Source organism: Microcebus murinus, chromosome 10, assembly GCF_040939455.1.
Source record: "Microcebus murinus isolate Inina chromosome 10, M.murinus_Inina_mat1.0, whole genome shotgun sequence".
Lineage (NCBI taxonomy): Eukaryota > Metazoa > Chordata > Mammalia > Primates > Cheirogaleidae > Microcebus > Microcebus murinus.
In genome coordinates this window covers 3,604,765-3,632,754 of record NC_134113.1, presented here as the reverse complement: position 1 = coordinate 3,632,754, position 27,990 = coordinate 3,604,765, and the positions used below count along the sequence as shown (strand labels likewise).

At 50.4% G+C, this 27,990-nt stretch overlaps 1 protein-coding gene across 3 annotated transcripts in view; it reads left to right on the top strand.

Annotated features, from left to right (window-relative positions):
* Window positions 1-816: 816 nt before the first annotated feature.
* Window positions 817-27,990, top strand: part of PPARA (peroxisome proliferator activated receptor alpha) — a 58,472-nt gene continuing 31,298 nt past the window's right edge. For 2 of the 3 annotated variants that reach the window (XM_012757132.3, XM_012757154.3), the window contains exons 1-2: window positions 817-951; window positions 2,166-2,247. The gene's annotated coding sequence lies outside the window, so the exon portion shown is untranslated. Of the gene's footprint in view, window positions 952-1,788; window positions 2,248-27,990 lie in introns of those variants that run through there. The other variant, XM_012757139.3, reaches the window with a different exon arrangement.

Here is a 27,990-nt window from a genome sequence, read left to right as displayed (position 1 = left end):
TCCCAGAGCCTTGCGTGGGCACAAAGTCAGCCCCACAGCCCCAGCGCACGGCGGGGTGCTGGCACCGCGCTCTGGCAGCCGGCGGTGGCGCGGGGATGGGGGGGTTCCAGCGCTGCCAGCGCCTCCCTGCGCGCGTCCCGGTTGCCCTTCACCTCCTCACCCCTCTACACACACACACACCCACACACCCGCCCTGGCACCTCTGACACCTGTTGACACATTCTCCCGGCTCGCGTCTCCTTTCTCCTTATTTTGCATCCTGGGTAACAGGGACAAGACCCTTCCCCGCCCGCCCATCCCAATCACTTCCGAGACTCTGGGGTACCCAGTCCTTGGTCCCGGGTCTAGACCAGCTCATCGTACAGACTGGCAGAGCTGGGCTCGCCGAGGGAGGGGCCCCGCCAGCGTGGCACGGGCGCCGGGCAGGAACCTGCACCCGGGCCCGCGGCCTCGTGCCCGCTCCCGCCTCGAATTCAGCCCCCAAGTGCACGGGGCTGGACGGGCACGGAGGTCGGGCCGCATTGGCGCTGCACCGCCCGTCGGGTGACCTTGGGCAGCCGCTCCGCCTCAGTTTCCCCAAGTGTCAACTACCAAGTGGTAACCACTGAGAGCTGCCCCCGGGCTGCGGCGGCTCTGCTCCCGCCCCCGCGAGCAGCCAACCGGGCGCTGCCGTCTGGGGGGTGTGTCCCGCCCGGAGACTCGGGGGCGGGGCTTCCGGGTCGGTCCCCGGCGCAAGTTGTCCGCGCGGCGCGACCGGGGCGGGCCGAGGGGCGGTGCGTGTGGCGGGGGCGCGGCTGGCACGGGCGCGCGGAAGCGGCGCCGGGCATGGGCCAGGGCCGCGGCGGGGGCAGCGGGCGGCGGGGGCGGAGACGGCCGCTAGTGCCCTGCCCGGCGCCGCTTCCTCCGGCGCGCTCGCCCCGCGGACCAGCAGGCGGCGGACCGCAGCCCCAGGTGCTCGGGGGCGGGCGAGCACGCGCGGGGTCCGCGGGCTGGGCCTCCCGGGTCCCGGGAGCTAGAGGGCGACGGACGGGGGAGGGGCAGGGGCCAGCCGGCGCATGCGCGGGGCCGGGGGGCCTGGGGGCCCTGGAGCCCGGGGCTGGTGACCCGGGGGCGCAGGGCTAGGACACACACCAAGGACTCGTGTCGGGGCTCCCGGGGCCCAGCAGGCCTCCTCCTGCTCGGCCTCCTTTCTAGCGCTGGGGGCCTGCCTGGAACCCGGGCGTCACGGCCGTTGGTAGGGGTCGGGGCTGCGCAGGGGTCGGAGCCAGGGACTGTAGCGACGCGGGACCCTCCGGTTGGCCCCCGGAGGGAAGGCCCGCGGGCGGGACATCGAGGCGCGCGCTTCCCTTTGCTCGGTGAAGTTCGGGCGTCACTAACTTGGAGAGTTTCACCCGGGACAGCAGGGTTCCCAAGGCGAGGTATCCCAAGACCCCGACAGACCGTCCCCGGGGTGCGCCCGGCTGCCGCAGGGGTGGGAGACACTCACGTGAGTGTCAGTGCCACTGACCGCACGGCTCCCACTTCGCGCCCGAGCTCAGTGGGGCCACCCCGGGGCCAGGCTCCACTGGGTCGGGCGGCATCTCCGCAGAAGCCACACGACGTCCCTGTGGAGCCCGGGCCACCCGGGTCCCTTACAAGCCTTCTCAGTGCCCGGCTCTCCGCAGAGCCCCTGGGTGTGCGGCCCGCGCAGGGCGGGTGGAACCGGAGGGGCGCAGGCGCCCTGGGGGAAGTCGGGAGGGTCGGGTCGGCTCCCACGCCCTCCCGAGAACGACACGGGACAACTGCACGCTGCCGTGCTTCCCTCAAGCCGCTTTCTAACTTAAAGGAGAGAGGGTGTGCTCCAAATTGTCAAGATTATTTCTGAGAAAAATCCATGATTGTATAATGCCTTGGGCTTCGCGGGACCTTCAGGGATGCGCACCCCCCCACCAGCCCCAGCCAGTCCCTGCCCCCGCCCCGCGGTGACACTGGGAGGCCCCTCCTCTCCCCGGGCGCGCTGGGGAACTGGGAAGGGGAGGAGGGGCGCAGTGTTCCCGGACCCTGAGACAGCACTGGTTGCAAGAGGCAGGGTCAGGGTGACTTTCCCCCGTCCAAGGTGGTGGAGAGTTGGGGGCGATCCAGAGAACACATGGTAATCATTTCCTCTTTACCTCCTCCCTGCCAAGGCTGCAGCTAAGGGCCCTTCCTTCTCTGCCAAGTGACAGTTTGTGGCAAGACAAGCTCAGAACCAAGAAGTCTTCACTGCAGGTAAAGAGAAGGTTCGCTTTACTAATATTTCCAGAAATTATTGCTTTGTGATGGGAAGGGACAGAGTCCCTTTTAAGTTCCCAGCTTTTGTGGGGGGTTTCACTAGGAACCTCATTTCTTCATGGCGGGCTGGTTTCACGTCATTTAAAACTTGATCATATCAATATAACTCTGAGAAATGTTATTACTCAACGGACACCTGTTACACAGTCGTTGGTCTGAGCTGCTCCGTTTACTGTGGGTCGTATGCTGTGGGCTGGACGGGGTAGGTCGGTTCCAGGGCAGGGGTCGCCCCAAGAAATGGGCCAGAGGATACACATATTCGTAGTCACCGTTTGTGAAAGAGCAGAGACAGTGGGCCCGATGCAAAAGTGACATTAAATGACTCTTTCTTTTCCCACATCTTAAACATGTACGTAGTAAGAGGCATGCTAATCAGCAAATACTGTAGTTCTTTTCACTGGCTCGTGTTTGTCAAACTTGTAAATGGTTTTAAAAATGTATGTGTGTGAGAGAGAGAGAATGAGAGAAGAAACATGTTTCTTCTATATACACTATTTTGTAACTTGCTTTATTGACTGTTTAGGGTATGAGAAATCTTTCTATGTGGATAAGATATAGTTCTGCTTCGTCATTTTAAATGTCTATATAATATCCCATTGTGTATTTAGCTGATCTCTTTACATATATATATATATATATATATATTTAATTCATTTATTCTATAAATGTTTACTGAGTAGCCACTATGGGCTCCAGTGCCCAGCACTGTACAAGACAACCATGGATCGCTCATGACACTGATTTTCATACCAGAACATAAAAAAGAAACTTAAAGATGATCCTCACTGTGGTAAAAGATGAAGAAACCGTCTTTCCAGGACATCTTGCTCTTTTGTGATTGGAGAAAGGTGCTCTTCTTCTTGCACACTGTCTGTGAGCATCTGTGTTTTTGTAATAAATATTCTTTAAATAGTCTTCTCAAAAAACACACTAATTAAAATGTTTCTTTGCTTATTGTAAATAAATTTTAAATGCACCAGATTCACTCCTGTTTTTCTGCTCCCTCTGTGTGTATATTCTTAATGGCAAATAGGGTAAGTGTCTTAACTTCCAGGTAGCCAGCATTTGTGTTTAATGGCCATACTGATTTGGTTACATTGCAGTTATAGGATGTGGTCTAATTTCTGCCTTCTTGGAATTTGCAGGTCTCTGCTTTTATTTCTGTACAGAGTCAATTTTTCACATTTTCCACAGACACTTTTTTGAAAGGCAGGGTTTCTGCCTGTGGGATAGGCATTTGCTCTATCGGTTATTTAAGCCTTACTAATGATGTAGAATAAGCTAGATCACCTCTGAGGCCATGTGTTTAGGGAAACACAGGCACAGAATTGAAACTTACAACTTGGTAGCAAGATGTTTTTGAGGTAAGAATGAAATAGGAAAAGCCTTAGATGTTCCAGTGGGTCAGATTTCAAAATAAGAACTCGTTTCTTCTTCCAAGCACTCTGTCGCTTGCACACGCAGAACGCCCTATGGAGAGGTGCTCCGTGCGTGTGAATTTTCCAGCCTGTTTTTCGGATGACAGGCATATGCTCGTTATCTGGAGGTCTGTGTGCTCTTTGCTTCTAAAATATTTCATTACTTCGCATCTCGCAACAGTGACATTAGCGGCCGACCCGTCCGGGGCCCGCAGTGCGCGTGGGTGGAACGTGCACCGAGCTCTCCAACGGGCCGAGGGACAGTGCACTGGCCCCCTGTTTAAAAAGTTTGAGGACCCCCTGGTTTATACGCTTCAGAAACTGAAGCACTCAGTCCTTGCTGGTCAGCCACGTTACGGTCACCTTTGCAACTGAGTCGCACGTGTTGTGAGGCCCACACATGGGGAAAGAAACAGTACTTGAAAGTTTTTGGTTTGCATCAGGAAAGCAGCTTGATATTGTGGGAAAGGCATTAGGTCATTCGTCGTGAGATCTGGATTCCAGCCCCCTCGCCACTGCCTGCCAGGCCTGGGGGCCTTCGTCCGCCTCTCTGAGCTGCTGTTCTCGCGTCAGAAAACGGAGTTCCTCTTCATCCCGCCTCTCGGAAGGGTTGGAAAGCTCAAAAGCGGTGGCTTAAAACACCGTGTCCACCCTGCGTCTTCGGGAGGAAGGACATGCCCTCCGCCGCCTGCGTTTCTCGCGTGGCCGGATCTGACACCTGTGCTCATCTTGCTCAAACCACTTTGTGATTTTCCAGAGGCTTTCGGAAAGCGCCGCGCTACCGCCCCCGCACACGCCGGGATTTCTTTTTCCTCTTTGGGTAGGTTAGCAAGGTTCTCTACCAGTGAGAACAAAATTGTCACAGTGGTTCCTGTCTGTTTCCAATGTGACTACCGTGAGTGAGCTCAGGTTTGGTGGTGATACGTCTTGCTCTCGTTCTTACTCCCAAGTGTCTAGACCAGGCCAAGCGTTGTTCTGCAATCTCCCCAGACTGCAGCGTGACTGCGCTGTGCCACGTGACTCAGCAACGCCACGGATAGGTGCCGTCCCTGGTCCCCGTTCCTTGTTAGCTGGACTCTCCCCAGGAGTCTAACTGGCCTGCTAGACCTACGTAGGTACTTGTAGATGTTCGTGGAATATTTACAGAATTTCGTTCAGCAAGGATTTATTAGTGGGCCTCTATGGTCACCGCGGTACTCGAACGTGGCCGGGAGCTGGCTGGAGGGACCTAAACAGGACAGGCAGCCGTGGGCCTGCAATGGTGACACACCCCGTCCCACCGAAACAGGATTGCCCCTGGGCATGGTGCTGCCTCCCTCATCCCTGTGCGGCCAGAGCCCCTTCTTCCGTGACACGGGGCAGGTGGCCTTGCCGGCCAGCCAGCATGCAGCTCCCGTTGCCATAGCGTGGGAAAGGTGGCGGCGGGACTACAGGCATGCGCCACCGTGCCCGGCTAATTTTTTCTATATATATTAGTTGGCCAATTAATTTCTTTCTATTTTTAGTAGAGATGGGGTCTCGCTCTTGCTCAGGCTGGTTTCGAACTCCTGACCTCGAGCAATCCTCCCGCCTCAGCCTCCCAGAGTGCTAGGATCACAGGCGTGAGCCGCCGCGCCTGGCCAAGAAAGAGCATCATTTTGAACAGTAAGGGTTAGGAAAGCAAGACTGTTAATAGAATGACTGACTGTTTCTAAGGTTATGAAGATTCACGCGAATGATCTGAGATTAGCCTACAGTTAAACAAACGGCATGTCGTAGCCTCCCCTCCCTTTTTCTCTTCATTTTCAAGAGTGAGTGAGGCCCCAAGTTTTCTTGGATCCATTTGCAACCAAGTAAGTCCGTGGTTATGGGATGACCACACCGAAATGACAAATCTGGAAGCTTCAGCAAAGGAGACCCAGTTATTCAGAGGTCAGCATATGGGTGTGTTCCCTTTCTCAAACATTCTAGAAAGTCAGTGGCCAGCTTTGCATGAGTGTTTAAATGCATATTCACAATTAAGCGACACGGCTTATAAAGTACAGGATCGCACAACCGAGGGACTGACACACACATCTTGATGATCAGAAACAAGTTTTATCCTAGTACCCAGACGTTACATGGCATGTTTTTGACGGGAATATTTTTTGGGAGCGTTTTCAGGCAGCCAGCTTTCCTTATGGAACCAAATGAGACCTAGTGGCTGTCGACGCGAGGAAGGTGTCATGCTCTGTCTAGGATCGTAAGCAAATGTGATGAATTCTGGACTCAATCTCATTTTAGCTCATTTCTGTTTTTCAATGCATACGTTTAGGGATGGGATTAACATGAGCGATGTGTAAAGAAAAATTGTTTGGAGAAGTTTGAAATTTGTTTTAAATGGGAATCCTCTCTTAGCCTGCAGAGGTTATTCGTAACAGAAGCAAACAGAGCAATTATCCACCTGCTTGCAGTGTCCTGGGCTTTGCAGTTTCTGGGAGGAGCACTTAGCTCCAGTATCACAGCTGCCTTCCCCCCACCTTGAGAGATGTCCCGGAATCTGCCACCAGACACAGGCGAGGAGGGAGCTGGGGCCCCGCTGTGTCCCCACCGTTGTCGTTGCGACTCCCAAGCAAGGCGTCAAAAGGGCACGGACTTGCGGGACACGATCTTCGCTCTCCTCTCCCCTCTGGAGAACTCACTCTGTTGAGAGCACTTCCCAGAAAGGAAGACATTCTGTTGCTGCAGTTTTCAAGCCGTACAAATAAGCCTGATCCATCGCGTCCGGCAAGGACTTGCGAGAGAGGCGAAGAAAAATTTCTCAGAGAAAAGTTCAGCTGCGCAGACGAATTAAAGGCAGGAGGAGCTCGATGGAGAGGGACATCCTTAGAAAGCCTTGCAGCGTGAGAGGCGCGGTGGGGAGAGAAAGGGCCCTGGTCTGCAGCTGGGGTGCGGGCAGCAGGGGCAGGACAAGGTGCCGGGTCCTGTCCCACCACCACTGAGCACCCCTCAGACTGGGACAGATTTCTCAACTGACCCGTGCCTCAGTTTCCTTGCCTACAGCGGGGGTGACACTGGTACTTTTCGTAGATGGTTGTGCCTGGCAGGTGGTGGTGAGAGCCCGGCCCGCCTTGCCTTGCTCATTATTAACCCTCGCAGCTCCGTGTTCACGCGTCCAGGGGACGGTTATCGGAGAAAGCAGAGCGTCGAGGTGCATTTGAAGCCACTGATCCTTGGGCGCAAACGCCAACACTAACAGGGCTCAAAGAACTCGTGTGACAAGTGATGACTGAAGAACCCGGGGGTGGACGTGTTGGTGCCTGGCGTGTTTGTCCAAATCGGCAGAGAGGATTCTAGAGCCGGGGAAGAAGGGAGGAGGGGCGGACACCCGGGGGCAGCCGTGCTAAGACAGAGGGAGGCTCGCTCTCGGCGGCGAGTGCAGGCGCCGCCCCGCCACTGCGGCGGTCTGGGACGTACAGGTGAGGGCGTGCGGTGCTGGGCCCAGAGAGGAAGGCTGCGGCCCCCAGCTAATAGTGGTGGCCCTTCCAAGGGGAAGTTTAAGTGGAAAACTTCAAATGTAGGGAACAGGAAGTCCTCCCGGTCCCGAGCTGTGCGTGTGAGTAGAGTGTAGAGAGCGCCGTCTGGATGTCCGTGTAAGAAGGGGTCAACGTGGTGTTTTTCTTTCACTCTGTAAACCAAAAACTATTGACTTTTTCTCCTGCTCCATACTCTTTGCTTAGATGGATCTAACGAAGTTAGCTGTTGGTGTCTGGGTCAGAAGTCTAAGGGAAGGTGAATGTTTAACCACACTCAAGGACGGCTGATAATCTCTAATTGACAGGGGCACAAGACTTCGGAGAAAGCAGAATCCGGAAGGAAGAACATAGCCAGGGACGCACGTACGTCCATGGCAGCCTCCACAAGCCGGTGGTGGAAGCACCCGAGCTGGGAGCTTAGTCTTTTCAGAGCAAATGAATTCAAATGTGGGCTTTCTTAGCAGGTTAAATCATTTTCTAGAAGGTATTTCAGAAAGACGCAGGGCCCATGATGATGTCGGGTCTGGTACAGGCTCTTCAAGGATGAAGCCTCTGAAAGACAAGAGAGCAAACAAAACTAGAACTCAAAAAAGGAATTACTTCTTTTCTGAGACCGAGTCTCACTCTGTTGCCCAGGCTAGAGTGCCGTGGCGTCAGCCTAGCTCCCAGCAACCTCAAACTCCCAGGCTCAAGCGATCCTCCTGCCTCAGCCTCCTAAGTAGCTGGGACTACAGGCATGCGCCACCATGCCAGGCTAAATTTTTTTTCTATATATTTTTAGTTGGCCAATTAATTTATTTCTATTTTTAGTAGAGATGGGGTCTCGCTCTTGCTCAGGCTGGTCTTGAACTCCTGACCTTGAGCAATCCGCCCTCCTTGGCCTCCCAGATTGCCAGGATTACAGGCATGAGCCACCCTGCCCGGCCCCCAAAAGGAATTACTTTTAAGAGTTGAAAAGATGAAATTCCAGCCTCAGGTTTGACACCTCCACGCACCAGGCCCACAGACAGCTACGGCCACCCTATTCATACGAGTGCAGCCACATTGCCAAAGGGCCAGGGGAATGGGTGGTCCCTCTCTGGTGGCGCAAGTGCACCCTCCTGGGAGTCCTCTTCCCGTGGTGGCATCTAATCCCCGCCGTAAGGCACGTGCCGCCAGCCCCTCCGGCTCCCTGGAGACCTGCGCTTTGCCGTGGCTCTCGTGAGCTCCACTCGCACCATCCACCGCCTTCCAGACATCACCGGCGACCCTCCTTGGGGCTCTGGAACTCCGTGTGTCCGCTGAACCCCCCAAGTCTGCCCCACCCCTGGTGTCCTTTCCGTGTCTCGGTCCCTGATCTGCAGCTGGAGTGCGGGCAGCAGGGGCAGGACAAGGTGCCAGGTCCTGTCCCACCACCACTGAGAACCCCTCATACTGGGACAGATTTCTCAACTGACCCGTGCCTCAGTTTCCTTGCCTACAGCGGGGGTGACACTGGTACTTTTCGTAGATGGTTGTGCCTGGCAGGTGGTGAGAGCCCGGCCCGCCTTGCCTTGCTCATTATTAACCCTCGCAGCTCCGTGTTCACGCGTCCAGGGGACGGTTATCGGCTTCCGTGGTTCATAGCAATGCAGGGCCTGACTGTCGGGGCCCGACGCTCTTTCTACGCTGGCCCCTCCCGGTTCTTCTCCTGCGCTGTGCCTCCTCCACTGCTGCCCGGGACATGCTCCCGTACCCCGCCCGTCACCCCCATCTCGCCCCTGGAACCTCTACCCTGCAGGTGTCAGCTTAAAATCCTAGGGAAACCTCCCCAAACTGCCTCCCGGGGTCGTGCAGTCGGATGCAAGTACTGACAACGCCTCATGGCTGTCCTCCAGAGTGCCTGGCACCGCGTTTATTCGGGTGGTGGCTTGGTGGAAGCGGCTCTCCCTGGGGAGACCCCGTGGGGCGGGAAGCCTTGGCTGTCCCCAGTCACCGTGGTACCTGGAGCCCCTTCCCGGCAGGTGCTTGAGGACTGGCCGTGGCAGCTCCTGCCAGGACACCCTCTGCTCCAGCTCCCCCCAGGGCTTGCCCTAACACCGCCTCCTTCCGGAAGCCCTCCTTGCTGCTCCCCAAAACTGCATGCAGGGAGTTTGTCCGCCGGACACCCCATGGCAGTTTGAATTGCTCGGATTTGACGGAACGTCAGTCATTTGTTTGGAGTTCATTCATTCGTTCAGCAAATCTGTACTGAGCCGGGCACTGTCGTGGGTGCTGGGACAGCAGAGGGAAAACAGGCGGGATCCCCGCCGCTAGGAAGCGCTGCGCCTCCGATGGCTGCCAGCGGGAGGGGAGACCCCTGGGGACCCCGATGCTGACCGAGCGTGTGGGCAGCGGGGGCGCCTGCGCGGTGTTTGGCAGGGATCCCGACCCGCGGCCCTGTCCGTGTGCTCAGCTGTCTTTAAAATTCGGAATTTCCTTCCACTAAAGGAACAGAGTCCGGGGAGAGGAAAGAGTGAATGAAAATCATCCGAGAAACTTTAGAGCCCATTTTAGTCCTTCTGATTATGATCTTGAAGGCATTAAGTGCTCAAGCTAAACTCCTTTTGACCCACATAGGTGAGCAGAATTTAAATCTTAGGTGATTACTCGTCTAATCGCACATCTAGTGACCTCTATTCAGGCAGCGCTGTGCATTCAGTTACAGGGTGGCCTCTGCTCTGTCGCCGATAGTGACAGCCGGGACCGCAGATGAGCCCTCCGGGCAGCGGCTGTGCCTTCATCATAGGAGTGTGACGGCGGCTCCCGGGAAGGAGCCTTGGAGGGATGAGAGCAGGCGAGGGTGTGGCGAGCTGGGCCCCCTCTGGTTTGGGGGAGATGAATGAGGCAAAGGGGTCCCCGGACAAAGTCAGCTGTTACCCAAGCCTGTTGTCTGGGGCAACAAACGAGGGGCGGTGTCCTCGTTCTGCCCGCCAGGGGAGGGAGGGAGGCAGCTGTGTCTGCCGGGAGTCCTGTGATGTCAGGTGGGAGCAGGTGGCTCCCCGATGTCCCTGCAGAAGTCACCCTGCCACCCTCCTCCGTGGGGGCTTCGAAGCGCTGGGCAGCTTCCGGTGGCCGACACCCCTGCCCACTACACTCCCTGGACACCGGGCCCTGGGGGTGAGTTTGAGGGCTTTTTTAAGTCAGGTTGCTTGCGGTATGATTTATGTATGGCGAAACATGTCCTCTCTAGGTGAACAGTTCTGTGAGTCCTGAGAAACATACACAGGCCCCGGTTCCTTGCTGGCTGTCGGCCAGAGGCGGCTCTCGGCTTCCAGAGCCCGCCCGCACTCCTCGGCTCGGGGCCCCCTCTGTTGTCAACATGACCTCGCCTCTGCCTGACGGCTCTGCCCTGCTCCTCCCTGCCTCCCGCCGGAGAAAGTTCTCTGCTTCTAAGAGCTCAGGCAGTTCAATTGGGCCTGCCTGGACCGAGCAGGATCATGCATGGTCCCACATTGGGGTCTGCACCGAGTCAGCATCCCGGGGCTGCCATAGCAAGTGCTGCATCCTGGGGGCGCGTGCTCTCACTGTTCTGGAGGACAGAGGTCCCACGTCAGGGTGTCGGCAGGGACACACTCCCTCCCAAGGCTCCAGATAGAATCCTGCAGCTTCCGGTGGTGGCCGTCAGTCCTCGGCGTTCCTGGGCTTGTGGCCGCAGCCCCGCGTCTCTGCCTCCTCCACGTGGCCACCTCCCCCTGTGTCTGTGTCTGGGTACGAGGACACCAGTCACCTCGGCTTAGGGCCCCCCCACTCCAGTGTGACCTCATCCTAACTTTCATCGCACCTGCAATGACCCCGTCTCCAAGCACGGCTGCATGCTGAGGTCCAGGGGGCTAGGAAGGGATTCACGTCTTTTGGGAGAACACAAATGAGCCCACCGAGGCACCCTCAGCCGTGTCTGCAGAGCCCCTTTTGCCACGTAAGGTGACGGGTGTGCACGAGCTCCGGATCAGGCAGTGGCCGTCTTCGGGGTGTCGTCATCCGGCTGCCGCACCACAGCCCCTGCCTTCGTGGAGCGTGGAGTCGAGTGGCGGCTCGCGCTCGCGCCGGCAGTGTGGGGCACGGGGGCAGCCGAACACGCTTGCTCAACCTTGGACGTGGGGGACCCGGGCCGTGTCCAGCCGTGCCCATGAAGGACAATCCGAGACGAGCGCTGGGAGTCCCGGCCTCGCGCAGGGAGTGATTTGCAGGGCAGGGATGTCCACAGAGCACTGCGCGGGGAGCGTCAGAGCTTGGGCTGGTTTTGGGGGGACGCTGCTGCCGAGGCCACCGGGGGTGCGAGCGGGTGGCGGGATGCTGAGAGTCTGGGCGGGGCGGCCCCGGGATGGCGGTGGCTCCACGGCGCCTGTGTATGGGGAGCAGGCAGCTGTGAGTGTGCCCCACGCTGGCCGGGGATGTCTTCCCTGACCACCTTCGTTGTCACGGCAGCTCCTCCCTCCACCCTGTCGCCGTGTCACGTGGTCCCTGCTTGTTGTCTTTGCCTGGTTCTCACCGGTCTCTCTCGCTAGAGTGGCAGCCCCAGGAGGGCAGGGACATCTCTCTGTTTTCTTCACGGCCGGGCCTGAGCTGCCACAGGGCAGGTGGCCCAGCGCAGGAGGGACCGAACGGAGCCTGCCTCTCTGCTCAAATCTACGCCCTCGTGCTCGTTGAAAAGATGACAGTTTTTCTGTGTGAGAATTTTATTAGAGTTTTAATTAGAAAGTTGCTACCTGAGTAACGTTGCCCGAATACGAGGAAAAGCTTAAGGGTAGAAACGTACTAGCTTTGCTATGTTTCGCTCTGTAGATTTTATTGGAGAGCCCAGAAAAATACTTCTTTGTAACTCTGGAAGTAAAAGATAAGGAGGCAAATAGCCATTTCGAAGCGCACGGCCGGTAAATGTTCACGACTTTTGGATGGTCTGGAAAATGATAGTTAGGGAGCTCCACCTCTGACAGCAGCCGAGCAGCGTGGGAGTCCACCCGAAAAGGTGGACAGAAATCTCCAAACGCATGCCATGGTGTTGGACAGCTCACAAGTGAAGAATTGCCAGGCCAAGGTCTAGATAAGATGGAAACTTGACATTTGGGGCACTTTGTCCCTGGGGTATTTGCCAATTTATGGAAGAAGCAGTTAAGAGCCCAGATAGCACTTTTGGGGGCTTGGAGGCAAGAATTGGTACATAACTAAAACCACAATGTAAATGATAGTGTAATAAAGAAAAAGAAGTATATGCTTAAGAATGTAGATTATATAAGAAAAAAAATAAAAAAGAATTGGTACATAATGCCTACTGAAAAGGGAAGACCCTGGTACACATCCCAAACTTTGGATTGGGACCAAAGACAGCTGCACCTGAGAATGCAGGTGACCTGGAAGTGCATCAGCGTGGTGAAGGACCGAAGTTCAGTCGTAACTAATCTCGATCCTTGGGACTGGATTAAGGGGATCCCAGACTGCTCCGAGCCCAGACTCCCGGCAGGAGCACATGCGTGTCCCCTCTGGAGAAACAGAGCATCGTCCTTGGCCTCTAACTGTGGCTAAGGACAGTTTTCAAATGCGGGCTGCCCTCGCCCTGCACGGCTGCACTGTGTACACATTTCAATTACCACCGTTTAGTTTTCAATTACCATCGTTTAGTTAAAGAACACCAGCGTCTCCAGGACACAGCTCAAAGTCCAGCTCCCCTGGTACCGGAACTGTGAGCGACCGCATCAAGGGCCGGCTCTGCTGCCCGCAGCCCGGTCTGCTGATGGCTGCACAGACAGCAGGTGTGCCTGACGACCGGCAGCCAATCACGTGCCACGTCTTCCAAAGCCGGGCTGCGATTGGCCCCTGAGCATCTGTCCGGCAGGTGGCACACAACAGCAAAGCGTGTCGCTGTGCCACCTCCTTGTCTCCCACTTGTTCTTTTATAAAAATGGGTAAGTGGCCGGGCATGGTGGCTCACACCTGTAATCCTGGCACTCTGGGAGGCCGAGGCGGGAGGATCATTTGTGCTCAGGAGTTTGAGACCAGCCTGAGCAAGAGCAAGACCCCGTCTCTACCAAAAATAGAAAGAAATTAATTGGCCAGCTAAAAATATATATAGAAAAAATTAGCCGGGCATGGTGGCGCATGCCTGTAGTCGCAGCTACTCGGGAGGCTGAGGCAGGAGGATCGCTTGAGCCCAGGAGTTGGAGGTTGCTGTGAGCTAGGCTGACGTCACGGCACTCACTCTAGCCTGGGCAACAGAGTGAGACTCTGTCTCAAAAAAATAAGATATTATAAAAATGGGTAAGCAAAAGAGCAGTTGGCCAACAAAGATGAAAGTGCAGCAGATAAACGAAAAGGGGTAATGCTCGAAGTAAAATTAGAATCCAACATAAATGAATCACAGGAAAAAAACAGCGGACCCTAGATTCTAGGAGCATTCGAGAGACTCCTGAAAGTGCAGGTGTGCAGTGAGATCCACTCACCGCGTAAACGAGGAAAGGGTTGGGATGGAAAGGATGACAACCTCCCGGAGGAAGTAATCCCAGCGAACGGCCGCACATCAGAGGAGCTCTCGAAGACATTTCATGAAATCGAAAACAAAGGTTAAGGTGTAGGAAGCGGATCCAAACTTAAAACAGAGTATGACAGCTTGCTAGGGCATAGAAAAGAGGCTCACTCTGTTTCGTAAGCAACACAGTGAGGAGAAGGCAAGCGCTGTTCAGACTGATCTTCTTAAGTTTTTTTGCAAAGAATTAAAGCACTTTGATTCTCAGTGTTTCTAATCTTTTATATTTACTTAATACAGTGTACTAAATATTAGTTTTACTATCATTTTTATTTCCCTGTGCACTTACAACTGTTAGTAAGAGAGTTTTGTTTTGTTTTGTTTTTGTTTGTTTGTTTGTTTGTTTTTGAGACAGAGTCTCACTTTGTTGCCCAGGCTAGAGTGAGTGCCGTGGCGTCAGCCTAGCTCACAGCAACCTCAAACTCCTGGGCTCAAGCAATCCTGCTGCCTCAGCCTCCCGAGTAGCTGGGACTACAGGCATGCACCACCGTGCCCGGCTAATTTTTTCTATATGTATTAGTTGGCCAATTAATTTCTTTCTATTTATGGTAGAGACAGGGTCTCACTCTTGCTCAGGTTGGTTTTGAACTCCTGAACTCAAACGATCTGCCCGCCTTGGCCTCCCAGAGAGCTAGGATTACAGGCTTGAGCCACCGTGCCTGGCCAGTAAGAGAGTTTTTAATATTTTGACAAAAAAAAATGTTAAAGGTCATGAAACAATTGTAATTTTCCCCATCAATAATTAATTAAATCATTTCTCACAATTTCTGCTTGCATGCTCCTTCTTATGGTCTTGCATGACCAAGCATGGGTCTTGCACAACCATCAGTATAGGAATGACACACAACAAAACCAACCAACGACATGCAGAGAGAAGACCTCATGAACCAGCAGAGATGACTCATGGCAGAAACAGATTCTAATAGACTCTGAATGTTGGACTTATAAGACTTAAACTTTAAAATAACCTTGCTTGCTGTACTCAGGAAGATGAAAGATCACATTGAGACTTTTGGTCGAGCACTAGAAATTACATTTTAATACAGACACTGATTTGAAAATAACCAAATAGAAATTATAGAGCTAAAAAACTGAAACTATGTACTCTGTAGGCAGATATAACAGCAGGACAGACACAGCTGAAGAGAGAATTGGTGACTTGTAAGATAGATTAGAAAAAAAGTATCTAAAATAAAGCACAAAGAGGAAACAGGATGGAAATACAAACATAAAAGGATATGTAAAGGACACAGTGAAGAATTCTACCACACGGGTACAATAATTGGAACCCTGGGAGGAAGAGAGAGGAAGAGCGGGGTAGAAGCAATACCTGCAGACATAGTGGCCAGGGTTTTCCAGCACTGATAAAAGAATCCTAAAGAACTAAGCAGAAATTTTTAAAAAATCCATACCTAGCTGGGATTAAGAGAAGTCTAGACCTCGTATGAAAAAACAGACGGAGGTAATCTTAAAAGGAGCTAGAGGAAAAAGGAAAGACGTTACCTTCGAAGGAACAACAAGTGAGAGCTGATTTCCGAACCCCAAACAGCGGAAGCCAAAAGACGATGAGGAGACATCTCAACGTGCCGAGAGTTGGGTTTATCCCGGGAATATGAAGTTAGCTTAACATTTAAAAGCAATCAAGCTTCAAAATTATGAAATTCTTAGGGATGAAATATGTAGGGCCTGTACACTGAAATCTACAAAATGTTGCTGAGAGAAACTTAAAAGGACCTAAATAAGCGGCAAGTTAGATCATGCTCTTGAGCCAGAAGACTCAATGTCCTGGAGACAGCAGTTCTTTCCAGAATGATCTACAGACTCAAAACAATCGGTGTCGAATCTCAGCATGCCTATACGTGGAATCTGATGAGTTCATTCTAAAGATGACATGCAGATGCGAGGGACCTAGAGTTTACTGAAACAGCTTTGAGAAAGAGTAACGCAGTTAGAGGACTTAGGCTAGCTGATTTCAAGAATTATTATAAAGTAATAACAATTACAGGAATCAAGACAGTATGTTTTTTTCTTTCACACTTCCCACTTCATGGAAGGGAGTATGGTACTGATATGAAAACAGATAAATAGATGAACGGAAAAGAATAGCAAGTCTAGCAATAGACCCACAGGTGTATGGTCAATTGATTTTCAGCAAAGTTCCAAGTCATTTCAGTGGGGACGAGTTAATCTTTCCAACAAATGTTACCACTAGAGCAATTGGATAGCCACATGTAAAAAAAAAAAAAAAAAAGAAACTTCTCAATACTTACCTCATACCACATACAAAATAATAATTATTAAAATTAAAAACTATGGACCCTAGTTAATAGTAACATGCCAATACTGGCTCATCAATGGTAACAAAACACCACACCTCACCAATGGAGGATGTTAATAATAGGAAAACTGTGGTGGGGTGAGGTGGCTTATGGGGACTCTCTGTACTTTCCCCTCATTTTTTCCCGTAAGCCACACTGCTCTAAAGAGTAAGCCTATTAATCTAAAAATTAAACTTGCAATGCATATGTCCTATATCTAGGAATAAATCTGAAAAAGATACATAGGACCTCTACTCAGAAAACTGGTTACACACTCTGGGAGGCCGAGGCGGGCAGATTGCTCGAGGTCAGGAGTCCGAAACCAGCCTGAGCAAGAGCGAGACCCCGTCTCTACTATAAATAGAAAGAAATTCATTGGCCAACTAATAATAAATATATAAAATTAGCTGGGCATGGTGGCGCATGCCTGTAGTCCCAGCTACTCAGGAGGACGCTGAGGCAGGAGGATCTCTTGAGCCCAGGAGATTGAGGTTGCTGTGAGCTAGGCTGATGCCACGGCACTCACTCTAGCCTGGGCAACAAAGCGAGACTCTGTCTCAAAAAAAAAAAAAAAAAGAAAAGAAAACTGGTTACATTATTGAGAGAAATTAAACATAGCCTGGATAAATAGATGGATATACTATGTTCATGGAAGGGACGATCTGGTAGTGGAAAGGTTTCCGTCCTCTTTTTAAGGAAGGCCTCACCTGCCAAGCAAGGGGCACTGACATCTGGCGCCCAGCACATGCAGGCACCCTGTGTTTGACTGAACGAAGTAGACTCTACGGAGCTGATTACAGACAGTTCGAGTGGCCTGAAAACCCCTACATGCACCCCCTCCCAGCATGTCTGAGGATGCACTTCAGGAACTTTATAGCAAAAACTTCGATTTTTTTGCCTCAAACAGCTTGCTTCTCTTCCCTTAGTGTTCTCACCACTTTAAGTTGCACTCGTGCTTTTCTTAGACAAGGATTTGTTCTACAGCCAGCTGTCGTCCTTTAAACACCGGCAGGAGCCGCCGTACGGGCCCTTTTCATAGGTTCGTTCCTGACAGTGATTTGAGTTTTCCATAAGACGGGGAGCAGTGTTCAGAATCGGGCACCGTCGTTAGACTCGTCCAGCAGATATTTACTGACCACCTGACTTGTGCAGGAAAGGAGGGTGACCGGCGAGAATTCTGCCTCAAGGAGTTACAACTGGGACAGCTCCCTCCAGCAGGGGGGATCCAGGAGGGCTTCCTGGCGGAGCGGCCTCTGCCCTTCCCCTCGGCGGGCGCGTGAGGCTGGGAGGATTCCAGGCAGGAGGAGCCGGGGGCCTGGCGCCTGCCAAGTGGTTTATTTTGGCCAGAGGTTTGCCCGAGATGCACGGAGAAGACCACCCGTTCTTTCAGGATCCGACTTCATATCGACTCTTTACTGTGCTCCTCCTTCGTGCCAGGCTTGGTTCTAAGCAGCGCGGATGCGGGAGTGAGCAGCGCCCGTAGAGTCCCGCCTCTCAGAGTGCTGACGCCCTGGCCGGCCTGGCCGGGGAGGGAGAGGGCGCCGGGAGGAGGCCCAGGCGGTGGCCAGGTCGTGGTGCCTCCGGCGGTCCGGCAGCAGGCACAGAGCGGGTCTGGCAGAGGGCAGGCAGGGGCGTCCCTGCAGAGCGGGCAGCGGGCGGGCTCATGAGAGGAGCAGTGAGGAAGAGTGACTGGAGGAATGTTCCGGAGAGGAGGAGGAGGACATGAGGTCCCAGGAGAGGGCCAGTGGCAGGAGGTGGAGGCCGGGGGGGCAGTCCTGAGGACTCTGGTGTGTGCTTTTGGGAACGGCCGGGGGTGCGGCCGGTGGGGCTGCGACCCGCTCTGACGCCGCTGTTGAAAGGCTCCCGCTGCAGCCGGGGGTGGGTTCTGAGGCTGGGGGGCGCTTGCTGGGGGCCCGAAGGGGTGCGGCTGTCCACGAGACGCGGTGAGTTGGAAAAGCGCCCCACCCACCGCGTGGGGGCCAGGGAGACCTTCACTTCAGATCCAGCCCAGCCACTGAGCAGTTGCGGGCCCCTGGGTGATGCCTGTCCTTGGTCTGTTCCCTGGCCTGCAAGCCCAGGTCTGGGGGCGCGGTGCTCCTGAGAGGAGTCTGTCTGCAGGAGGTGATGAGGGCTCTCCCTCAGGACGCTGAGCCTGGCAGCCACGCAGGAGACCCTTGGAGACGGGAGGAGACAGTCGGGAGGCCGGGGAGGAGGCCGTGGCTGGGGTTGAGGCGGGAGGGAGTGATCCCAGGAGCCAGATGGAGAGGACGGGATGCATGCAAGTAATTTAAAAAGAAAACAGTCTTTCAAAACAAACCACAGACAGACAAACCAGGCTGTCCAAAGGACCGTAAGTTGTGGCTTTGAGCAGGTGTGAAAGACCGAGATCCTGTCAGGCTGTGTCAGGTCCAAGGCATGTTGGCAGCTGTGCCCAGCCTGAGACAGACTCTACTGCTGGCAGGGTGGCCCCGGGCACATGGCTGCTTCCCCAGGTTGCTCAGTGTGCTCTGCTCGTCAGTGACCCGGAAACGTGCCTGTCTCCTTGAAACCCCCGGCGCTGGGTCTCATGAACAAACCTTTAGTGGGTCTCCCGTTTTCTCTTATTTTTATGCAGGGCTTTACTTTATAGCAGAAAATTCCATTTTTTTTTCCCCCTTAAATAGCTTGCTACTGTTCCCTGAGCGTTCTTGTCACTTTAAATTGCATTCATCCTTGTTTCTTTTAGAAAAGGGGCCGTTTGGGGACCAGCTACTGAGAAGGTGCTTGGTTTATTGTTACCAGCCTTCGCCAAATGCTTGGATTATGCCGAGCTGCTTAAAATCAGTGTTACCAGGTAGACGGTGTGGCTGTTCTTCTCAGTCTCTTATTTAGGGATTTGCAGGATAATTGTGTCTTCGGTTTTCTTTCATTTGGTTGTGTTGAATAGGAGCTGAAGCTACGAGGCTCTGGGAACCTCTGGCAGCAAACAGGAAAGCCTTGTGCCCATCCCCGGCTGGCGGCGGGCAGAGCCGAGGGCTGGCGGCGGTCGCTGGGGAGGCTGGGAGCCTGCCTGGGAGCCAGCTTCAGGATGGGGCGCGGGAGCCTGGAGCTGGGGGTTCTCGAGTGTGCATTCTTCTCCAAAGACGCCTGCTGCAGCGGCCGTTACTGAGCAGGCGTTAAAGCAGCTCCCACGTTCTATTTAACCAGGCGAGGGGAGCTGGAAATGATATTCCTTAAAAATGTTGCTATTGCAAAAGACAAAGAAAAGCTGTGGCAATGTTTCAGATCAAAAGAGAAATGATGGCCGGGCGCGGTGGCTCACGCCGGCAATCCCAGCACTCTGGGAGGCCGAGGCGGGAGGATCATTTGAGCTCAGGAGTTCAAGACCAGCCTGAGCAAGAGTGAGACCCCGTCTCTACTAAAATAAATAGAAAGAAATTAACTAGACCAACTTAAAAAAAAAAAATATATATATATATATAATTAGCAGGGCATGGTGGCGCATGCCTGTAGTCCCAGCTACTTGGGAGGCTGAGGCAGGAGGATCGCTTGAGCCCAGGAGTTTGAGGTTGCTGGGAGCTAGGCTGATCCTACGGCACTATAGCCTGGGCAACACAGTGAGACTCTGTCTCAAAAAAAAAAAAAAAAAGAGAGAGAGAGAGATGACAACAAAATGCAATACCTGACCCTAAACTGCTTCCTTTACTGGAGGGAAAAAATACCATCAAGGACATTACTGGGCCGGCTGACAAGCTTTGACTGTGAATCATAGGTGACAGTGTGTGTCTCTGTTAGCCCTGCGGAAGTTCCGCACGCCCTCACGGTACGAGCACATGGCTATTCTTAGTGCAGCGTCACAGTCAGGATATCAGCACCGACAGTCAAGATGCGGCACATGCCGTCACCCGCTGATCCCTCATTATAGCCTCACTCACTTTTGCCCCATCCCCGATTCCTTTTAAACTTTGCCAACCATTAATCTGTTCTCCATTTCTATCATTTTGTCATGCTCGAGAACGTTACCTAGTGAATCGCACGGTGTGTAGCCTTCGGGGTTGGTGTTTCTCTCGCTGTGTAATTCCCAAGAAATTCATCCAAGTTGCTGGTGTGTCAATAGTCTGTCCCTTTTCGTGGCTGAGTAGTACTCCATGGTGTGGGTGTACCACAGTCTGTTGAACCATTCACCCATCCGAGGACACCTAGGCTGTTTCCAGCTTGGGTTGTTAGGAATAAAGGGTGCTGTGAACATGTGTGTACAGGTCTTCTGATTTTCTGTTTTGTTTTGTTTTAAATAGTTCTATTGAAATGCAGTTAACATACCATACAGCATTGATTTAAAATGTACAATTCCATAGTTTTTGGTATGCTCCCAGGATTGTGTAACTATCACCACAATTCTAGAACATTTTCATCGCCTCTAAAAGAAACGTCACGCCCATTGGTAATCACTGCCCATTCCTTCCCACTCTCTTCCCTGCCCTCCTCCAGCCCCTGGCAACCACTGATCTACCTCCCGACTCTCTCATTTGCCTGTCCCGGACGTTTTGTGTAAATACAGTCACACAATATGTGGTCTTTTGTGACTACCGTCTTTCACTTAGCATGATGCTTTCAAGGGTCATCCACGATATAGCGTATATCAGGATTGATTTCTTTTAATTGCCAAAAATATTCTGTTGTTGGACGTGCTATACTTTATTTATCCCTTTGTCAGTTGGTGGACATTGGTTTTAACTTTTTGGTCATTATGAATAATGCTGCTTTTAACATTCACATACAAGTTGTTGTATGGATGTATGTTTTTTATTTCCCTAGGAGTGGAATTACTGGGTCATATGGTAACTCTAGGTGTAACTTTTTGAGGAACCGCCAAACTGTTTTAGAAAAGACTCCATCATTCCCCTGGCAACGTCTGAGGGTTCCAACTTCTCCACATCTTTGCCAACACTTGTTATTGTCTGTCTTTTCAATTACACCCATTCCGATGCATGTGAAGTGGTACCTCACTGTGGTTTTGTTTTCATTGTGGTTTTGATTTGCATCTCCCTAATGACTAATGACACTTAGCACCTTTTCGTGCGGTTATTGTCCACTTTTATCTCTTCTTTGGAGAAATGTCTATTCAAATCCTTTGCCCATTTTTAAACTGAGAGGTTTATACATTCTGAATACAAGTATCTGAGTACAAGTCTCTTATCAGAGATACGATTTGCATTTTGTGGGTTGTCTTTTCACTTTCCTGGTGGTAGTATTTATAGCACAAAATTTAGAATTTAAAACTCTGATGTCCGATTTATTTAGTTTTTTTTTTTCTTTCTTGTTCTTTTAGTGTGTGTACAGGTTTTTGTGTGAACAGCAGTTTCATTTCACATGGATAAATGCCCAAGAGTGTACTTTCTGGGCCATGTGGTATGTTTAGTTTTATAAAAAACTGCCAGCCTAGGGCCGGGCGCTGTGGCTCACGCCTGTAATCCTAGCTCTTGGGAGGCCGAGGCGGGCGGATTGCTCAAGGTCAGGAGTTCAAAACCAGCCTGAGCAAGAGCGAGACCCCATCTCTACTATAAATAGAAAGAAATTAATTGGCCAACTGATATATATATAAAAAATTTAGCCGGGCATGGTGGCCCATGCCTGTAGTCCCAGCTACTCGGGAGGCTGAGGCAGAAGGATCACTCGAGCCCAGGAGTTTGAGGTTGCTGTGAGCTAGGCTGACGCCACGGCACTCACTCTAGCCTGGACAACAAAGGGAGACTCTGTCTCAAAAAAAAAAAAAAAAACTGCCAGCCTATTTTCCAGAGTTGCTGCACCCTTTTACATCCCCACCAGCCATGTGTGAGTGGTCCTGTCTGCCTGCATACTCGCGAGCATTTGGTGTTGTGATTGTATTCTATTTTAGCCCCTCTGATAGGCTTGTATGATATCTCATTGTGGTTTTAGCTTGCATTTCCCTGTTGGCTGATGATGTTAAACATCGTCTCGTGTGCTTATTCACCATTCGTACATCCTCTTGGGTGTAATGTCTCTTCATGTCTGTTTCCCATTTTCTAATTGGATTGTTTGGTTTTTTTGTTGTTGTTGTTTCAGTCTTGAAAGTTCTTATATATTCGAGATACTTGTCCTTTGTCAGACATTTAAGTCTATGATCCATTTTGAGTTAATTCTTTAAGATGTGAGACTTATGTTGAAGTTCTTTTCCCTCCGTGGATGTCCATTTGCATAATTTGCCAAAAAGGCTATCATTCCTTATGGAATTTTGTGCCTTTGTCCAAAGTCAGTTGGGCATGTTTTTGTGAGTCTGTTTCAGGGTTTTCTAGTCTGTACCATTGATGTATGTGTCTCTCCCTCTGCCAGGACCACGCTGTCTTGATTACTGAGTAGGTTTTAATATTATTAAGTGGAATGATTCCTCTCACATTATACTTCTTTGCATGATTATTTTAGCACTTATAGGGCATGTGCTTTTCTGTATACATTTAAGGGTAAGCCTACCTATGTCTATAAAAATTATTGCTGGGATTTTGATAAGAATTATAACAAACCTATAGATCAGTTTGGGGAGATTTAACATTTTTATTATGTTGAGTCTTCCAATCCATGAACATGGTATGTGTCTTCTTTATGTAGGTCTTCTTTGATTTTTTTTTCATCAACAGTTTGTAGTTTACAGCACATACATCCTGTGTATGTTTTGTTGGGTAATGAATACTTAAGTATTTCGTTTTCTTTAGAGTAATTACAAATGGCATTATTGTTTTAACTTTTGCTTCTGCCTATTTATTGCTAGTAGGTAGAAATGCAGTGTATTTTTGTATGCTGATCTTGCAATCTTGCTGTATTCACTTGTTACTTCCAAGAGAGTTTTTGTAGATTCCTAGGGATTTTTGTGACATCTGCAAATAGGGAGCATTTTCTTTCTCTCCATCTCTATGTCTTTTATTCCTTTTTCCTGCCTTATTACAGTAGCTAGAAATTCCAGCACTGTGTTGAGTACGAGTGTTGAAAGTAGACATCCTTGCTCTTGCTCCTATCTTAGCAAGAAAACATTCAGACTTTCTTCATTGGCTCTAATGTGAGCTGTAGGTTTTTGTAGATGTTCTTTTCCAAGTTGACACAGATGTTCTCCAAACTTGCTGAGAGCTTTTATCATGAGTGGGTTTCATAGTTTGTCAAATACATTTTCTGTATCAATTAATATAATCATGTGATTTTTTTCTTTTTTACCCTGGTGATATAGTGGACCACATTGATTGATTTTTTTTTTTTTTTCTAATGTTAAACCAACCTTGTATAACTGTGATGAATCCTGCTTGGCCATGGTGTATAATTCTCTTTAGACATTATTGGATTTGATTTGCTAATATATTGCTAAATACATTTATGTCTAAGCTCATGAGCTCATTTATGTCTAAGCTCATACATTTATGTCTAAGCTCACTATCTGTAGTTTTTTTCTATTTTATACTGGCTTTGTCTGGTTTTGATATTAGAGAAATACTAGCTTCGTGAAAAGAAATTGCCAAACTATTTCCTCCTCTTCCATTTTTTTGGGATGAGATTATATAAAACTGGTGTGGTGTTGTTTCTTCTTTAGATGTTTGGTAGAATTCTCCAGTGAAACCAGCTAGGCCTGGGAAATTGTTTTTTCAAGAGACTTTAAATCACAGTCTCAATTTTTAAATGGTTAGAGAGCTATTGAAATTGTTCACTTCATCTTGGCTGAGTTTTGGTCATCTGTGGCTTTTGAGGAATTGATCTAGTTCTTTTTATTTGTCGAATTTATGAGCCTAAAATTGTCTGTGTATTTTTCTATTATCCTTTTACTGGTTGTAGGATCTGTTGTGCTACCATTTTATCCCTGATATTGGTGATTTATATCTTGCCTCTTTTTATTTTTGTCAGTCTTGCTAAAGATTTATCAATTTTGTTGATTTTTTCAAAGAACTAGCTTTTTGTTTCATTGATTTTTCTCTATTGTTTTCTTGATTTCAATTTTATCAATTGCTGGCTCTTATCTTTATTATTTCCTTTCTTCTGCTTATTTTGGGTTGATTTTGTTATTCTTTTTCTAGTTCTTGATATAGGAATTTAGATTATTATTTTGAGAACTTTCATCTTCTCTGCTATAAACATTTAGTGACATAAATTTCTCTCTAAGCACTGTCCTTGCTGTAGCCTACATTTTTTTTTTTTTTTTTTTTTTTTTGAGACAGAGTCTCGGTTTGTTGTCCAGGCTAGAGTGAGTGCCGTGGCGTCAGCCTAGCTCACAGCAACCTCAAACTCCTGGGCTCGAGCGATCCTTCTGCCTCAGCCTCCCGAGTAGCTGGGACTACAGGCATGCGCCACCATGCCCGGCTAATTTTTTTTTATATATATATCAGTTGGCCAATTAATTTCTTTCTATTTATAGTAGAGACGGGGTCTCGCTCTTGCTCAGGCTGGTTTTGAACTCCTGACCTTGAGCAATCCGCCCGCCTCGGCCTCCCAAGAGCTAGGATTACAGGCATGAGCCACCGAGCCCGGCCTGTAGCCTACATTTTTAGATATATTTTTATTTTCATTCAGTTCCATATATTTTGTCATTTTCTTTGAGATTTTTTTCTTGACCCATGCATTATTTTGAAGTGTATTGTTTAATTTTAAAACATTTACAGATTTTCCTATTGTTTTTCTGTTATTAGTTTGAGTTATTATTCTAGTTTGTTATTATTCTAGTTATTATTCTTATTCTAGTTATTATTCTAGTTATCTAGAATTATTATTATTCTAGTTATTATTCTAGTCTGTTATTATTCTAGTTTGAGTCCGTCGTGATTATAATATGAATGCTGTATGGTTTTAGATTTAAATTCTTTTAAATTTGCTGAGGTTTGTTTAATGGCCCAGTATATGGACTGTCTTGGTGAATGTTTCAAAGGGTCTTGGGGGAAAAATAGTATATTCTGCTGTTGTTGGGTGGTGTCTTAGTCCACTCAGGCTGCTATAACGAAATACTATAAACTAGGTATATAAACAACAGAAATTGATTTCCCACAGTTCTGGAGGCTGGGAAGCCCAAGATCAGAGCTCTGGCAGATCCAGTGCTGGTGAGAACTCGCTTCCTGGTCCACAGGGCAAATTCGAGTGACACTGTTTGTTCCTGTCTTCTCTGAACTTTACTAAAGACTCCACCGAAGGATTATATCCATTCAGCGGAGCATCTACTCAATGTTGATAAAAGTGGGAAGGAAAAACAACTCGTGGGTAATTGACTGATCATGGACAGGAAAGCTGGGAAACGTCAGCGCCGGGCGGGGTACACGGGGCATCAGACCAGGGGTCAAGGATCGCCATGGGGCAGTTAGAAACAGATGCTAGAGGCTGGCTGCCTGGGGTCAAAAGCCGGCCCCACCCAGTCCCGTGGCCCTGGGCATGTTCCAACCTTTGTGTACATAGGTTTGTGCACCTGGGAAGTGAACATCATAGTAGTGCCCGCCTCACGGGGTCGTAAGAGTGCACGTTAGGTATGTGCTTGCGGCAGTGCTTGGCACATGATAAGGGCTCCTCCCTCTCTTCCTCCTTCTCCTCCTCCTCCTCGTCCTCCTGCTCCTCCCATACTTATGGCAGGGCTATGTCTAAGAAGTGGCTGAGGTCTGTAATACTATAGTAATGTAGTGCAAATAAAATACAAGCAACGTGTAGCACTCCACTGCAAGTTAGATGTCTAGAAAAGGTACCAGGAGTTAAATTCTACAACTTCATAAAAAAAAAAAAACTATGTTCGCTAAGAATTACTCCGACAGGAGAGAAGCACCGAGTACTGTGGCGGGAGAGATTCTAGCGTCTCAGAGACACGGCTGCCGCACTGCCATGGTGTTGGAAGTCACGGGTTGGAGGTTATTTTCCTCCTGCCTTTTTGTGACCATTTTTTTTATCCACCATTCGGGGAAGCGGCAAGAAGTGACCTGCAGGAGTAGGCGGGCCTTCGCCACCTTCGGGACTTTGCGCTTCACCCTGGAAGCAGTAGGGAGCCACAGAAGGCTGCTAGGCAGGAGGGGGACGTGGTAAGATGTGCACTGGGACTGTCTTGGTGGCCTGGCAGAATCCAGACTCGAAGGAAACAAGCCTAGAAGCAACAGCACTGCTCACGGGGCTGCCGTGACCGTCCCGAGAAGAGGCGAGGACACCTCTGGGAGGCAGGAGCACCGCGGGAGATGGGGCGCTGACGCCAGCACCTGGCGGCCGGGCAGGAGCGGGGGCGCCCAGGACGAGCCGTGCTCTGCCAGTTACCTAAGGTCCCGAGCGCCGAAAGGGAGGAGCAGGGCTGGCTGGGCGCTCAGAGTCGCAGGAGGCGGGAGACGAGTTCAGCTTTGAACCACATCCCTCGGGCGGGTAAGGTCCTCCTCCCCCTGCGGAGCAAAGATGATGTTCACCTCATGGGGGCTCTCGGCAGCTGCAGCGTCTGGGGGCATGCAAGTCCCACTGTCTGGGGACAGCAGTGCTGCCACCTTGAAAGCCGCAGGGGAGTAGACGCCCTTCCCCTCGCTGCACTGTCCACACCTGCAGTCACGTTACCTGCAGTACAGGACGGGGATGCTCAGGGAGGGAGAGGCCCTTTAAACACAGTGTATGTCGTCATTATTCTATTTCATTATCGCCATTGTTTACCTCTTACTATGGCTAATTTATGAATTAGACGTTATCACAGGTATGCACGAAGAAGAGAAAACACAGTATATTTAGGCCCCACCTTCCGTCCTGAGTCGGGCCACAGCGCCCGAGAGGTAAACACAGGTTCCACGTCAGTTTGCTATTGATTCTGGTGACAGGCTTCTCAGCAGTGGGCACCAAACGTGTCCAAACTTGCAGCTTTCCTTTCATTATTTGAATATCACGGTCCATAAAGGTGAGATTATAGTCAAAAACAATTAACTGCGAACTTTCAGAAAATTAAAAAGCGGTGCTGGGTTTGAAATGGAAGTCATGGATACTGTCATAGTGTGGGAACTTTGGGTCAAGCTCAGAGGGAGTTTTTCTTGGAAATGGTTCGGAACATTCTTTTTACACCTTTACAGGTAAAGGCATAGGAGCTCACGGTAGGTACTCTTGTGCACACTGGGCTTGTCACTCTCCCTTACATGCCAAATTCTTTTGATTACAAAATTTTGAGTTTAATGCCTTAGGCATTGTTGAGAAAGATCTAGATGTCTCTAGGTAAACCTAGGTGACATGCAAACTCTGTAGGATGCCTATGATATATATATATATTTTTTTTTTTTTGAGACACGATTTTGCTCCGTCACCCTGGGTAGAGTGCAGTGGTGTCATCCTAGCTCACTGCAACCTCAAACTCCTGGGCTCAAGCGATCCTCCTGCCTTGTAGCTGGGACTACAGGTATGCCATGACACCCAGCTAATTTCTTTCTATTTTTGGTAGAGACGGGGTCTCGCTCTTGCTCAGGCTGGTCTGGAACTCCTGAGCCCACGCGATCCTCCAGCCTCGGCCTCCCAGAGTGCTAAGACTACAGGCAAGCCACCACGCCCGGCCAATGCCTTTGATTTAATTCATCAACACACATAGTGCTAGCTTCTCTACCACTTTTATGTTCTGCCCCTTTCCTCCTCTGTCCCAACTGTGTTTGCGTGGGCATTTTCTGCACCTACTCTGTTAGCGTGTTAATCATTGTGCAGATGGTAATGATTAAGCTGTTTCTGTGAACTGTTTCGGGGCGAAGGTACAGAGGGCTTCTTAGCTTTCTTCTTGTTTGTTTATTCTGAAATGTTATTTTAAACTTTAGCCCAACACATTGAGCTAAAAGACTTCTAAATATTAAATATAATATTTTTTAAAAAATGCAAAGCCCTTGACAAGGTAGTGGATTAGAATTGGCGGAACCTGCGTCTGATGGCTGTCGCCACCGCGGAGCGGCTCCTTTGAGAAGACGCCCTTCCACCTTTGCCTTTAAACCACTCCCAAC